Here is a 17,239-nt window from a genome sequence, read left to right as displayed (position 1 = left end):
TTACAAGTTGGTAGCATGAATAAATAGGAACTCTAGAACATAAAAAAACACCACAGAGAAAATTCATCCAGCAAGGGTAAAATATACAAAATTTAATCCTTCAGGGAAATCCTTTATTGATCGTTAATAAAAGACACCCCCCACCCCACTGCTTTCAAAGTGATCCCATGAATTGAGAGGGTTAGAAAGAATAATTTGCTTGTCAGTCTGGCACACGCCTGTTGCTCTTAAATGACAGAGCAACAGACAGGAGTCCTTCAGTTCATGCAGGAGATGAACTGTATGGTAAGTAGGGTTTTAAAGTCAACCATGACTGTTTGGAAGAGGCTTCAGGTGTGTCTTTTTTGTTTAGGAAGGGCTTTTTTGGTTAGTGGTGTTACTCAAAGGTGACAATGGCTGTTGTTGACAAATTCTGATGTGATGCAGATGTAGGTACCAGTCTGAGTGTTAAATTGCAGGTGCTCCAAGGAGCAAATAAAAATTGGAAGTAGGCAATACATAATACCTAACTGGAAATGACACAAAGCTATTCATTAACAACAAAAGTAAATATGTCTCTGAAGAATATTAAGTTATGGTTTTCTGGAGGCAAAAGGCAGAACAATGTTGACTTTGACTAAAGACTTACTTCAACTTACATTCGTAGTTATTATTTGAGTTAGTGGAGGGTATTTAGAAATAGCCGAGCTAGGCTGATCATTAAGAAAGTCTGCAGAATTCAGCTTTAATATTATTTCAGAATGCCATTTCTCTCCTTATATTTGGAATTAATGTCTGCTTAAAATACGTGGAAATAATGCAGAAGAAAATAAATTTCTTGTTATAACTGAGAGAGTTTGGAAGACCAAGTATCTCTAGAATAAGCCATAGCTTTCCAGACATTAAATATAATTCTCTAAGCACCTTGATCTTTTTTTTCTTTGTCTGACTAGACTAGAAACTCCAAGTGGGTTATATGATGGTACCTCTCCTGTTGTCTTGATTAATATTTTAGGACGCTAAGTATTTTCAAGCTTTTGTTTGATCTGAAAAATGTTTTTTTTTTTTTTTATTTTTTTTTTCCCGAGAGGAGTATGCAGACAAGTATTGCTGGGAGTCTGTAAAGCTTCTGAGGTATTTTCAGCAAAAAGCGCGTGTTCGCTTTCTGAGTTAAGAGGAATTTTTTCAAAGACACGTATGTAAATCTACTCGATGTAGATGACAAGGGACTACGCAGACATTTTTTTAGAAAATGACAGGTTTACTAGTCACATATAATCTTAAACTGCAGGTGTCTTACTGTTGATGATTACACAGTAGAGAAACAGGAGGAGAGGAATGAAATCCCTGGTTGCACTGCTGGAGTGGATGGGGCAATTTGCATAATTTATAATGGGCTTCTGGTTGAGAGTGAAACGTTCCCAAATAAACATTTCCAACTCTTTTCAAGAAATAAAGATTTTTTTACAGATACAACAAAAAATATTAGGATGACTTTTACTGTTTCACTCACTGTTATTGACTTCAACATCATTTTATAGTACTATGTGGAGGAATTTTGGAAACTTCTGCTGCTTTGTTTCCAGCTCAGTGCTAGGATGATTTCAGTCAGTAGCACAAAATTCAAGTTTATTTCTGCCAGTGATCAGTGATAACACACATGGGTAAACCAAGAGTGGTCACTTCAGCTTGCCACTTTACCTGCATTCTTTTGATAAATCCCAAGAGCTGCAGATAAATGACTTTGATACCAGCTGTACTTGCAATTAGTACTGAAGTTACGAATATCTTCATGTGGATGTAATTGAGGGCAAAACTTGAGACCGTTAGATTTCAATTCACTGTACAAATACAATTTCTTCCAGTTAGTTGCCACCTTTTAAACTTTATGTCTTTAATGAGAGAAACTGAGAAAACTCCTTAATGAGGGGAATTGAACTGGAGATGGCTCTACAGGCTCAAACTAAACCATAAAGGGAGGTTAGACTGTTTTATTTTCCCACTAACTCACTGGATCAAATCCTATCTCCTTAAATCAATTCCCTACCTCCCATTTCTTTATTGCAAACAAGATTTGTCATTTATAGCCTCAAATTTCCATTGCTTTGGAAAAGGCCTTTGAAGGTCATGAGATTGCTTATGTTTAAGAAAAGATAAAATTTGGCTTACAAGCCTTTGGCTTGTTTGCTTAAAGCACATTTCTATTTTGTTTAAATGTGTTTCTCTGCTAATTTGGGCGCAGAAAGATGCTGTTAAGTAGTGTTCTTTAAACCTAGGAGTGAATTTAGGGGCATGGGATCAGGTCTTCTATGCCCCCTCCCCTAAGTAGTCTTTTTGAAATTAGTGAGGAAAACATAGCCCTTGTTCTGTCCAGACGGTTGTTGAATTATGAACATTATTTAATAGAAGATACAACTGATGGCAAATTAGAAGCATATGAAGTTAACATGAAACATCCAGGCTGCTATCCAAAATGGAACAGATGGATCTGAAATTGGTTAATGCTAGATCAAGGAAAGCTCAAGTATTTGTGCTTATTAATGCTATCTAGGTTACCCCTAGTGATCGCAGTGCACCTGTGTGTGCCTTAGCTTGCCTGTACTTTGCACTAAGCTAGCCTGATCCGAAGAACGATGCAGGCAGCAAAGGAGTTATCACATGATGCCTTTAACCATTTCCCTGTTGAGTAAAACTTTGATAGATCTGTCTCCAGCCATCCACATCCTGAAAGTTTTATTTGTGATGGCTTCTTTTTTTAAACTTATATTATTGGTCTACATTTTTTCACAAGTAGAGTTTCTTTGTTTTCCCTTCTTGCAGTATGGCCATCTGCTACCACTTCAGCTTTAACCGCATCTTCTTGATCTTTTATTCTCACTTGTTCACTTACCCGTTGTTTTCACCTGTCTCTCTAAGTAATACTAAGCATATATCTTTCCATGCTTCAGTGTCCAGCTTCTCACCCTGCTTTATCTTCTCAGTTTTTGCTCCCTGTCATGGCTCATGAGACACATGGTTCAAAACTTTCTTTTAGAGAAATGAAAGATATTGGATTTTCTCCAGTCTTCCTCTAACTCTTCACTTTAATCTTGATCTTTTCTCTGTTTTTTTTAATTTTTATATAAACCATTGCACAACACTAGACCAAATAGATGCCTCTCCATATAATGTAATATATTATTATTTCCTCTTTTATTAAAAAATAATATTAGTTTGTACTCACAGCAAAAACGTAATTCAGCTTCAGGCCTTACAGAATTGTGTTTAGGAGATTATGCAACAATTGTTCTGATCCGTGAAATTAACTACCAAACACTAATCTTGATCAGATTTAGCACACTAAAAGGGGATTCAATTCAAAATTTAAATGCCTGGGAGTTTTACTTCTGATCTGTAAAGCTGAAGCTCACTCTTACCAGCCCTGACTGCATTGCATTCCCCCAACACCTGCATCGAGAACAATAATTTCCATGTGGAATCCTCTCTTTAATGCCTCTCTTTCTGGACAATATCAGTGTGTTTGGAGGGACAGTCTCTCCCACTCCTACCCTGCTGTCATATTTTCAGTCAGTAGTGCTGCTGCGATGGTAGGTCTGTAAGTGACCTGGAAGCTCCCCTGGGATCAGGTTGCTATTTAAGAATTGAGCCCTGTCAGTTTGCCTGCCCTGCCAGGAACTTGCTTTTATCTATGGTAATTGCTTTTAGAGCTGGATAGCAAAGAGGCTGTTCTCTGAGATTCCCATGCTTCATCCTTGCTTGTGGCAGACTAGTTTCACAGCTGCTCCAGCCCATTTAGGAGTCATTTTTCTTTCACCTAGTGAATATAAATCTGCTGCATTCCGCCTACAATTGACTGTCCCTCTGCTTCGCTTTAGGACTTGTCCATTCAGCACTGCTTAATGATCCTGATCCTGCAGTCCCTTGGCGTTGACCATAAGTTGGGTGGGAGAGGGGTCAAGTTTGAGGTTGATTGATAGAAGCAGAAATGACTGCCCCTTTCAAGTCAAACTGGGGTGAGCAATTTCTGCTGGCTTGCTCAATCTAGGATGCAGCTGCAGTCCGTGCTATTTCAAAGCAAATGTTTACAGGAGAGAACCAGTTTTCACAAAGCAAACAATTTTCTCTGGTTCTAACAGATTTTCTGGTTATTGATCAGCACAGCTACTTTTCTGAAAGGGAAGGAAAGAGCTACTGGGGTGAGCAGCAAAGCAGTAGAATTTACACTGTATTAATTTGTATGATACCAACTGTATACTAGATGATAGTGCTTCCAGCCATATTACATAGCTGTAGAAATTTCAAGGCTGACTACTGTCACTTCCAGGGGCTATCACAGCAGCTGGGGATTGCTGGAGTGAGGGTGACCTGGATTTACCTTTTTCCTGCATAATTCCTCAGTTGCAAAATTTCTAGTAGGGACCGGAATCCAGCTCTGAAAGTAAAAAATGTTTCCCTTCTGCCTTGTGCACACCATGCAGGAATTGATGTAGCCGTGGGGAAAGGGGAAAACTGGCAGCTCTTCAACAATAACCAACTGGAGATCAGGCAAACAAATAAAAGGGATTTTCTCATATTGAATGTTCGTGGGAGAAGGACAGGACAAAGAAAAAAAATGTTTTCCATTTTGCTGTTATGAGGAGCTCCTTGAGTTTTTAAATCTATATTTTTTGCTCTTTAGTCAAGTGCCTGCTTTAGACAACATTTTGCATCATTAATTCCCCCGATCCTGCAGGCTGTTGCATGCGGGAAGCCCTGTGCTCCCATGTGGAGCCTCACCATTTTTAATGGTGTGCTGTGTGGGCAAAGGCATTTCCCCCTGGAGAGAAACTTTCAGTGTGAGGTGCATTAGTCGCCTTCCCTTGTTTGAGTTGGTCTTCCAGGCAAAAAAAAAAAAAAAAAAAAAAAAAAAGATAAAGGCAAAGAACTGAAAGCTGCACTTGCATCTTCATACATATGCATACAGAAGTACACATGCACAAAGACAGGAGCAGGCATCAAAAGAAGGTTTTCTAGTTAATTTTTGTGTTGTCTCAATTATGAGCTGACAGTATCCGCTTATATTCTGAAACACCATTCATCAATTGCAAAATCTCATGGGGAGCGATTTCTCATTTTCCCCATGTTTTGATTTCTGACGATAGAGCCACAGTTATTTTATATGTACATTTTTATTTCTATTCATATTTGCTGTTGAATCTTAGTTTTACATCCAGATGAAGAAAGTCAAGGACAGTTCTCTTTCAGCTGAAAACATCCTTTCTTTAAAAATTTGGCTGCTGTGTTCTTTGATTTATTGCCTTGCTTATGTTGGACAACATACCAAGTCTCATGTCACAATATTCGTGTTATGAACAAGAGTGTTTTTTTCTCCTCTCTCAATGATAGATAAATCAGAAGAGCTTGCATTTTAGGACATAAAGCTACAGTTTGCTGTTCTGAATATTATATTAACTATATCTCAGACACTGCACTTGGGACACTGTAGCTGCCTATTTAATTGCCTTGCAGAAGCTGTAAGTCTGAGTTCCTATATTGTCATGCAGATTGTATAATCAGCTACCCCTGTGCAAAGGGGTGTGAAAATTGTACTTACTGAAATTCCTCCTCTTGTTTGTAACAGTGACAACAATCATACATGGAAGCCTATGTTTACAGAGAGATCTTTTTCTGAGGAAAACAGATGGGACACATTAATCAGAGATAATAGGCACATTTTAGAAACTTGGGGTATATTTTTGTTTCCCATTTGAACAGCTATCAATTCAGAAATGTTAACTCGGTATGAATATTTAATATAATTGTCTGTAATAGGGTGCCAGTTTGCCAGAGATATGCAGGGCCAGATCCAGCTACTTGTGTTCTGTCAAATTGTGGCTTCCTCTATTAAATTAGAGTGAATACTTACAACTCAGAAATGATGTTACATGCCAGAGTTTTGCACCCAGCCAGACTCAATAGTCAGTGCTTGATGTATAGCAGAGGCCCTTCAGCCAGTGGCCCTCAAAACACTGTCCTGATGATGAGGATCCTGGTCATAGCTTCCTTTCAGTCATATCACCTACTTCAGAGACCCTGAGAAGTGGATGCCTCCTTTACCAAGGACACCTTTACACTGATATTAAAATGTCCCTTAAACTACTGGAAAACATGATGTTCTATAAACCAAAGCAAACAGCCCCGAAAAAACTGGAAAAAAACTTTGTCATTGGCTGTCTCTGAACCTGATGAACATTAAAAAAAAAAATCCGCTAATATTTAATGGAATGAAGACTGTGATATTAGATTCAAAAAAGACTAAGCAACTGTTCTGAGCAAGCTAAATATCTCAATGACCAGTGTTCTGAAGCACCAAAGAAAGGTGTGAAAGTATCTGTAGGACTGTTTATACTCCTAGCCATCCTCCCCCACTAGAAAGACCCTATTAAGTCAAGGTAAATTGTACCAACTGCCTTAAAGTGGTGCTTGTCTGTTCTAATTTTTTTGATACAGCAAGCTGAAGCTTAGTGTGATAGTGATTGTACTGACCTATTAAGGCTGAAACTGATAGGAAAATGCGATTGTCACCTACATCTTTGTTATTGTGCTGCAACAGAAATATTCTTTTCTTGCACCGCTCTTGCTTGAAAGGGTGAGAGTGGCCCGCTCCTTTCGTGCCCAATTAGATAACACTGGTACATTTTGCTATAAGGATGCATTTTAAATGGGGTTCTTTTTAAGATGCATTTGGCAGCCTGAAGACTCTACCAGAATAAATTAGTTATGCTTAATGCTGCATTCAAACAGTACCTTTTCCACTGCTTTGAAAATAGAGTCTCTCCACACTTTTAGTAGTTTGTTGCAACTCAGTAAAACTTGTGTCATTCTGCTAAACTGGGTTGGTGACTTTTCCCCTCTTAATTTTTTTGTGTGAATTTAACATTCATGAAAGATGCCGAATTAACAGCCCTAGATACTTTCCTTTATTTTTCCAGAGGACATTCAGTGTATCAGCAGTGAGAGTTCAGTGTTTGCTACACTGCCCTGGCAATGTGACATTTAGTTGACCACCCCCACTGAAGGAGAAGGTTGTTCGGCCTCCTGCAGGCTGGGTCTTTGCCTGTCCTGCTCACACTACCTCAGAAGGAGGCATTGCAGTGCTGTGTGGCATTTGAGCTGAAATCATAGATTTTGCTCCTGTCTGCCATGTCTTCCTTCATAACAAGTCATTGGCTTTTCCTCACACAATTTTGCCACGTCTGTTTCTTGCTATGGGAAAGTGTTTTGCAAGGTTTGGTTAAAAGTGCTGTACATTGATGGCTATATAGGCATGAGTTCAAAAGAGCAGTTAAACGTGGTCCTGCAGAAAAGGATGGGCTACCTGTCTTAATTCACTTGCTTAAATACTCTATTGATCTCACATTCTCAATGCCCATTATACTTATTTTACTAAAAGCCCTCTGCTGATAATCACTTTTGCTTAATATTGAAAGTTTTTGAGTGGTGATCAAGTCCTCCTGTAACACTTTATAAAGTAATACAAGCCCAGGACACTTCTGTTTTACGTACCAAAACATGCGGACATCTGAGGGTACAGTGTATTTTCATGTGTGTTTGAGTGACTTAGGAGCTAGCATCCTGACTGATGAGCAAATGTTGTTCCTAGTGTAGATAGGACTTCATGTTCCAAGAGATATCTTTCTAAACCCATGATATAGCAGGTGTCAAGCTTTGCTTGCTTCTTCCACTTAGAATTCAATTGTGTAAACTTTACACCTGAGTACTTGGACCATGAACAATTTATTTGAAGATGCCAGTCAAACAGTCAGCAGTACAAATACTCCCAAATGCACCTGCCTTTGATTTTGCAGATACAGAAGGAAAAATGGTTTTCAGTGCAATTGAAAGCCCCTAAATTTCATTTCTTAATTAAAACTTTGGGTTTGGGGGGTTTTTTTTCACATATGCAGTAGGGGCTGGAAGAGGGACAGCAGGAGAATTTTTCTGGCTTTTCTTTAAAGATCAGCAGAAGCATTTTTAAAACTACAGTTTCAGTGAAATACCCAGGAAGGAATTATGACATTATAACATTATCAGTAGACGCGCAATAGGTTTTTCTCAGGATTTGAGAGTTAGAATCCCAGTCTAGTGATAGAATTCGCTGCTATACTTAGTTGACCTAATAAAAAACAGATGAGGCTTAAAAAGATTTTTTTGGTCCAGAAGTGTTGGTGAAGGCACTCCTCTACCGCCTGACTTGTGAGTCATTGAACAGGTCAAGACTGACTACCACCTGACTTGTGGGTCAAGAACAGGGAGGGGGCAAGGCGAAGCAGAGCTCAGAGCTCTACTATTTAAGCTTTCAGTATGTAAGTGTTGCATCTGGAGACACATAATTTTTCTGAGGCCATCAATCTGTTAGCATTGGGTCTTGGTGTGCTGAAGCACCAGGGAATGTGTCTTCCCTCACTAGGAAACTGGACTGATGCAAACCTACAGAATATATCAGATCTACATTAAAGCAGCATTAAGTAATTGGTGCAGTTTAATATGTTCATGGGAGCTTGCTTTGGTGTAGCTAACTTAAAGTCTTAGGTCTAGGCTGCTTGCAGTCCTACAATTTTGAGCGTGTAAGCATGTGCTATAAAATGTGGTAGGTATGTGTTATGCTGTCCAAAAATTGCTGGTAATGGATTTGGATAAAACATTCTCATCTTCAAGGCTTAGAGTATGGTTTAGTATTGATGTGTGCTGTTAAATAGCTCTTGGGTTTCAGGTTAGAGCTGTCTGTATTTTGCCATTAGGCATGTGATGCAAGAGCATGCAAATCAACTTGGCATCTCACCGAAGGAAAGGTGCTTCACGTAGGTTAAACCTACGCCCCTAGTGTCTTTCCATGGCAGACTGTTAAAATAGGGAAGCTTTCTGCACCTGAGGGAGCAGGTACAGGCAAATGATCTCATTTGTGATATAAAAATGTAGACACAATTGACTAATAGTAGCTAAAATATGAAATATCTCAAGAAACTTCCTCTCTTGAAAACAAATTGGCATTTTGGGTGTGATCCAGCTCATTCTAATGTGTTTTTTCATGACAAGTCTGTTTGCTCATCCCCTCAGAATACTCTAATTTTATATCTCTTTGTATAAAACATTTCAGATGTCTGAGAATCAGTAGATGCTGACAAAGAGGATTTCCTAGATACCTTAGACCAAAGGTTTAGCTCCTGCCCTCATAATGGACTGAACACAGTGTTTACCTTTTCTAAATCTCTTGTCCTTAAATATGTTTATATTTTTTTCCTTCATGTAATCTCTCTTCTTAAAGGCACTTAAGCAGGAAGAAAGGGAAGGAAAGGGAAGGAAAGGAGAAAGGAAAGGAGAAAGGAAAGGAGAAAGGAAAGGAGAAAGGAAAGGAGAAAGGAAAGGAGAAAGGAAAGGAGAAAGGAAAGGAAAGGAAAGGAAAGGAAAGGAAAGGAAAGGAAAGGAAAGGAAAGGAAAGGAAAGGAAAGGAAAGGAAAGGAAAGGAAAGGAAAGACTTTTTATCACATAAGGTTGTTTGAAGCAAGAAAGCTCCAGAAAATCATCTTGTATGCAATATGCATTATACAAAATTAGTTATATTTCTGAAGTCATAGTCATTATGCTTCCAAGTACTGCTTGTAATGAGGACCTATTAAATAATTAGTGGTAATTGCATGCTGAAATAATGCTGTGTACACATAACATGAGTCTATTTAGGCCATAGACACACAGACTTTATAATTGCTATCTGAACCAAAAGTTATAGTCAAAGTTATGGATGATACTGGTTTGCAGATATTGAGATATTGTTCAGTAGCTGTAGTCCTTGAATAGGCTGAACATTTTCAAACCAAGATGAATATTCTATAGTTACATTTTTAAAAAAAGGGAGTGCCCCTGAATTTGCTAGATTCATCACAGAAAATGGCGTTTGGAGATTCATGAGTCTCGTGGTCTAACCCAGCAAGCAGTTAAAACAACCACACAGCTGTTCGCTCACTCCTGCCACCACCAGTGGGGTAGGGGAGAGAATGGAAAAGATAAAACTCATGGGTTGAGATAAAGACAGTTTAACAGGACAGAAAAGGAAGATGACAACAACAACAACAATAGAATATACAAACCAAGTGATGCACAGCACAGTTGCTCACCACTCGGAACCAATGCTCACCGAGTTCCCGAGCTGCACCACCTCCTGGCCAACTCCCTCAGGTATATACAGAGCATGACATCATACGGTATGGAATATCCCTTTGGCCATTTTGGGTCAGCTGTCCTGGCCGTGTCCCCTCCCAGCTTCTTGGATGCCTCCCGCCTTCCTGTTGGCAGGGCAGTGTGAGAAGCTGAAAAGCCCTTGACTGCTTGACAACAACTAAAATATCAATGTGTTATCACTGTGAAGTGTGTTATCAGTGAAGATTTTTCAGTCCTAAATGTTGAGTTTCACCATGTTTGTTATTTATATATACAGACACATACACACATTTATGTACACAGTCCTCTACTTTCTTCTTTTTATTCTGTCCTCTTAAATATCTCCCCAATTTCTTCCCCTGTTGGTTTTCTCTGAGAGCTCAGAGCCTCTGACAGCAGCATAATAAACAATTACAAATCCTCCTGGTATTGCTGAACAGGGGATATTTTCTTAAAAAATAATATAGCCTTAAAAGGGCTAATTTTAAAATGAGGAAACCTGGTAAGAATTTGGGGAATTTTCCTACCTTCTCTATGTTTAATATGATGGTACGCATCACAGATCATTCTTCTGTGTAATAAACACAGAATTTTGAACAGAGCCACAATTCAATATCCCTTAGTTTCTGTGCCTAAATCATCCAACTTTTACCTCCGTCTTTAACACATGGCCATTTGTTTCTCAGTGTCAAGCGTAACTGCATTAAAGGGCTTCAGATATGTTTGTTGGTTTACTATTCCATTTTCAATGGTTCCCTCAGTAATAATTGTTCACATCATTAATGTCGGTGAAGACTGTATGACTGCTGGTATTACCACTGTGGAAAGTTCCAATCGTAAAAGAGAATTAAATTTCATTGGTGACGTGAATAAATTGCATGGAATACCTTAAAATGCCTTATTTTCACTATGTGTCTGCATCAATGTGCCAGAAGGTATGCAGTTAGATAGCAAGCTGTTGGCTATTAGAGACGGATTCATATAGTTTGCAGTTTAACATTTGATAGAACTGAATTTGAAACACTTTTAGCTACAGTTTTGCTGATGTTTTTAATTGCGAAGGTAGCTATCTTGCTGTCAAGCTTTTTTTCACTTAGCTGTGAAAGGACATTTTTTTAAACACTTTTTTAAGACTCTGAAAGTGCTCTTCAGCACTAGTAATATTAAATGAGTCCAAATAGAAAATGTTTCTCGGCCTCCTTGGAAAAGTTTTCTTGATTGTCTCTTCCACATGGGGATGAACTCAAATATGTTCACCTGTTTTCAAACTGGAGAGATGAGAAAATCAGACAGATCGGTTCTCATTCAGGACAGATATAAATGTTATGTCAATGGGGGGATGAAAAGGGAAGCTTATTCCCTGTCTCAGGTTTAAAACACAAGTCACATCATGTAAACTAAGGGGGATAATTCTAGTTCTGGTCTTGCTCACTGCAGAATGACTGAAAACACAATATTTTGGCCACTCCTCTGAGAGAAAAAGGCTCAGCTGCAAATATTAGCTCTGAATCTCTTTTTTCTTTTTTTTTTCTTCTTTTTCCCCAGCATAGTCATCTTCTTGAAGCACATCTATTTTTTGCACAAACTTTTGGTTTTGAGCAGTTGACATATTTGTGACAGAAAGCTATTTTACCAGAAAAATTCCTTCTAACTCCAATATTGATTTTTTGGAGGCTAGTAGCAGGACTCCAATTCTATCAGGAATTCTATCAGCAAATGTAAAAGTATATATTAAAGACATATATTTTCAAATGTTTTCTCTAATTTGAGAAAGAGAATTCACATCCTCCATCGCCTTTTGCCTTGCTTCTACAAATAAGCCAGATTTCTTCTTACTTGAAAATGTCATTATGCTTGTTCCTTCAGCTGCTGTAAGCCGGCAGAGCGAAACATTTCTGTATTTTGTAAAAGAACATATAAACTTTGCTATTTGAATCTTTCTGCTTGGTTCAAAATAATCTTTATATGTGATTAAGTATCACAACTATTTTTCTGTTGCATTAAGATAAAATAACAACTTTTATAAGTAAAAGGCCAGATGACTGGGCCTTGTTAAAGCTTTCCCAAGTGTAAATGTAGAGCGCGAGAGCTAAGATGATACAATTATTAATATGATAGAGAAAGGCATTGCTGTGGTATCGTATTTGGGGTGCAGCAGGGGTGACAGGATGGGTTGCACAGGTACGACGTAGGGATAGACATCCAGATAGTGACCACTGCGTGTCTTCAGCTGTGCGCTCACCTTCTGAAATGGGAATAGAAAATGCCATATAAATAGTTTTATTATCTCTCAAAAACATTTATTTTGAACTCATGATTCATTAGCATCCATTGCTCTAGATTCATGCAGCTATAGACATGCAGTCTATAAACCCCTGCTCTACTCAGAAATGTAACTTTAAAAAGAAAACTACTCCTCTTCCCAATCATCAAGATATAGGTTTCTCCAGTAGAAAAACTGTTTTCCTTCCCTTGGCCCAGGCTGCGTTTCCCTTTTCTGTTTGGTGCCCATTATCAGACCATGCCAATCTCAGCGATGAAAGTTGGGTCTAATTGCAATGCCATGACTGGCTCGATAGCAAACTTTGGTGTCTATTGTTAAAAAGTTTGACCCCATTCAGCTAAGGGATTCATGACTGAAACATGGAAAATGGTATATGTCATGAGTAGGAAATTGGAAGAAATGGTTAGTTACGAGAGAAGAGGAAGAAATAATAACATTTTGAACTTGTTTTCTTCTGAAAGTAAATTGTATGGCACCTGTGTGCATGTACTTGTAAACAAACGGCTGCATATTGCCCCGTGTGGCTATAACTGCTCTGCTTACTAGATCTGTCGGTTCTTGTCACTGTATTTCTGATGTTTTAAAGCGGTTGAAAGTCTTAACAGGGTTTTTCAGAGAAGAGACAAGTGGAGGAATTTGCACCGGACCTCTGTGTTAAGAGGTGAGGGGGAGTCCTGACTCGTTGCAGTGAGGTATCTCAACAGAGAAAGAGTCACAACCGAAAATTGTGCTCTTGGTATGCCCTGGAGTCTCTCTGCCCCTACGCTGGCAGGATTGCTCACGGTTTTTCCTGGACTCACAAGAGAGAGCCCTGTAGTGGTCTTTTTGGCCAGGCTGCGGGATGCCATATTCCCTGACAGGCCTCGTGTAATTTCCTTGATGATTCGGTGCCTGTCTACCTGGGCTAGAGCTGGGTGCTTTCTTTTGTCGGCTGACTTTTAAAACAAAATACAAAATACAGATTTATCACAAAACTTGTTACGAACAATTTAGTTTAAAAGTAAAAATGTTTTTTTTAAATGAATGATTTTAATAATTTTGCTTTGAAAATGTTTTTGACTTCAGATTTTCAACAAAACTTTTTATAGGGTAAAATAGTGGGGGGTTATTTCTTAATATACACACACCTCTATGGATCAAATAACATTCCTAGAGGTCTTCACTATGCTTTTTTTCACTCTGATCTGGTATCTCTAGTTGTTCAGAGTATTCTCAGAAATTATGCTGTACATTCAAACGAACCCATCATAATTTCAATGAATACCAAAGCAATTAATAATGATGAAACACTTACATTAAATGTCATTCTCTGTATTTCAGTTAGAAAAGAATTTCTGGCATCTATTTTTATTTGAAGAGAGTCACATTGCCCACAGAAAATTTCAAGTGCATACTCAAAGTTTAGCAATTAGCATAGATCAGAAGGCCAGGAACAGAACAGACAGCGAGAAGCAGTTTGGAGTTTTTGGTTATTTCACAGGAGGCATGTGCCTTCTCAAGCTGTTTCTTTCCTGGAATCGAGATGAGAATCAACATGCAAAAAAAATATTAAAAAAAAAAATCCAGCTTTTTGAAGAAGAGAAGAGATGGGAGCGGTTTCTTTGTTGCTGTTGTAACATATGGTTATGAAAACCCGGAGCAGAAGTTTGAGTGCATCCACGTTCCCCGGGTCTTTCAGGAGTCCTGAGGTATTAGAAGAGGTTTTTTCTGTTCAGTTTGTCACAGCGGCCCTTTCTTCTGTCACTTCTAAACCAGACTGCCAGGCTAATGGAGGCCCCCTCGCTCAGTTTCCTTTGTGACCACACATTTTTATATACACAGACACTAATAGCAGGGAAGGAAACGGGAGACAACCAGAGTAGTTTCATATATCTCTGATCATATAAAATACAATAAGCCTTGTAGTGGGGTTGAAACATATAAACATCCTCCAGGGACAGTTTGTCATTGATATATGACAAAATCTTCTCCAAAAATCAAATTGAGATGGTTTCCATTTTGCGTTTTGCGAGCCCCACCATAATAGCAGCCTTGTCACCTTTCAAAGGACGAAAGGTAAAAGACTGGTAAGTTCAATGCTTATACAGCAGTTCAATATATCTAACCACAAGACTATTGAAATTATTCCCCTTTTCTGCCATTATTGTAGACTAGAAGGACATGCAATTGCTGAACTTGTAATAAGAGTCAGTAGTTCTGATAAAAATAAATTATTTATCACTCACTGCCCCTTTTATAGGCTTGATGGTGTTTATAACTGTATTACCCCACATCTTTCACTACGCAGGATGGAGTCTTGCTCACTAAAGAGGAAGAAAATATAGCACCTGACTGACAGGGTACGGACCAGATGGGCAAACGGATAGCACAACTTCGTCTTGGTCACTTCTTGCATGCTGGCCTTAATGAAGGAAGAAACACACTTTTTTCCCCCTTTTTCTCAGGGTATAGCAAAGTGACATTAATCTGCCATGATTGAGATATCAGTTTGGTTAGCAGGCACGAAGCAACCTTAAGCAAAAGGGCAGAGCAACTTGAGAAATGTTGGTTGTTAGTCTTCGGTAACAACCCGATTGAGAAGCCCTGAAGTGGTTCAAATCACAGGCTGCCTGCTAAGTGGTCTTCGGGGAGACTGTTCTGCATCTAATCCCGCCGAGAGAAATATGAACGGGCGTAGACTGGAGATCAATGTAGGTGCCTTTCTCGGGATATTAACTACCCCACCTTCACTTCTGACTCTTGCAGCATGACAACTCTATCCCCAGAGGGACAGAGGATTCTGCTGGGGTCTGTAGCAAAGTCTGTTGAAAGCAGGAGAATTGACATTTTGCTGATTATCTCGACTGCTTTGACATCTCACAGCAGTACAAATGATCACTTATGTAAAGGTTATTTGAATAAAGGTAACATCCCTTGGTGTGACTTAGCTATGAAAGCGTTCCAGTTCCCTTTAGGTGTCCCTCTGAGATTTCTAGTCTCCTAAAATGTGCATGTATTTCTAATTTGCCTGTAGGCTAAGAAAAAGCAGGAATCTAAAGTCTGCAGAGCTTGTCTGAACTGGCAGAAAACTCTGAAACTAAGGCTTATTCAAAAAGGCTCTTCCAGGGCTACAAGCAAGACATGAAAAAAAAAAAAAAAAAAAAAAATTGAGACTTTTCTGTCTCATGGAGCTTCTTTTACTAAAAGCATCAAAGCAGGGCTGGGAGCAGCTGGGGAGCTGCTGGGATGGATGCTCCTGCCCACGGAGTTACTGGGTAAGCGAAGGATTTGCTCTGCAGCAGGGACCCTTCCCACGCAGCCTGAGGGCCGCCCGCTCCCCAGTGGCATGGGGAGGGCTCCTCCAGCGGCACGGGGAAAGCGGTCCTCCCTTCCCGGGAGCCTGGGGTTTGAGAGAAGTCATACAGCTTCAGCTCTCATTTAGCTTCTCTGTCTTTGTGAGCCCTTGGATCACATTCATAGGGTTTTCTTGGCAGCTCCCCCTAGGGCTAGAGATGTTGGGGAGAGAGAGATGTGCTGGTTTGTTGTGGTTTTTAAACCGACATCGAACATTTTTAGATGAAATTATTTAACTCGAGGAGTTGAAGCTTTAAGAAGCACTATCAAATATTCCAAAGGGCTCATGATATTTCAACAGCAAAACTGTGTATTAGGTCTTGCCTGGGCACTCGTTCTCCATCACTCCTGTTGCGGGGAGCCTGGAGTGGTGGTATGGCTGAGACGCTTGCGCAGAATCCCTCTAGGAGGATGAAAACCAATGTCCTGATGCCCTAAACCAAACCTGCCATGTGCTGTCAGAGGTCTTCTGGAGACTTGTGCAGTTAGACCCCGCATCTGCATGTGCATATAGGCATTTTCTTCATTAACTGTATAGTTAACTATATCTAATTAGTGTACACAGACATATCTGAAACATGCAAAAACCTGTAATGGAAAATTGCAAGCATAATTTTAGATATTTCTTTCCTTCATGTCTGAAAAATTCTCAGATACTTTACTGCACTGATAGATACTGTTAGATTGTAAACCAAAATGTAGTTACCCTAGATTAGTGAAAATGGCATGCACCTGCAGGTGAATAAGACATTTGGTTTCTCTGAATGCTTGTCCTGAGCTCTGAATTAATTTGATGCAGAATTATTTTGTAAAGATCAAACCTGGGATTAATCCCAGTATGACTGTACTGTGCTGTACTGTGGGAACTGTGGTCACACGCATTTGAAACTCCCCCATGTCTCAGAGACTCTCTTAGTTATGGTCCTGTGATAAACTGCAGCTAAGGGAAAGAGACCCTGGCCACTCCATTTGCAGAAATGTGCTGACTACCTTTGCAATTATGCTCTGGTCCTACTTCCAGGCTCAACAGGGGTCATGCACATGGTGCAAATGTGGATTCACGTGGAGATTTACAAAATGGACTAAAATCATATGAGGAACACGTGGTAATTACATGAACAGATTTCTTATTGCTCCTTTCAAAAGAGTTTCTGCTGTGACGTCAGGTTCTCACCAAATATGCTGAAAAAAGCCCAATTTGTACATTCTGTGCAACATAGCTCAGAAGCTTTGTATCTGAGTAGTAATATTCCTTAGGAGGCTTGTCTTATTAAGCCATGGAAAGATATAATACATTTGAGTTTGAGTGTGGGGAAGAGAACCAGTGATTTTTTCTGTGTATTTTGGTTGTAAACTTTTGCTAGAGCTCTTTTTTAAAATTAAAATGCTTTACCATAAGTACATTAAGAACATGAGCTGATGCCAAGCTATAGCAGACATCTGGAATTG

This window comes from Balearica regulorum, chromosome 2, assembly GCF_011004875.1.
Source record: "Balearica regulorum gibbericeps isolate bBalReg1 chromosome 2, bBalReg1.pri, whole genome shotgun sequence".
Classification (NCBI taxonomy): Eukaryota; Metazoa; Chordata; class Aves; order Gruiformes; family Gruidae; genus Balearica; species Balearica regulorum.
This window is presented reverse-complemented; position numbering follows the sequence as displayed.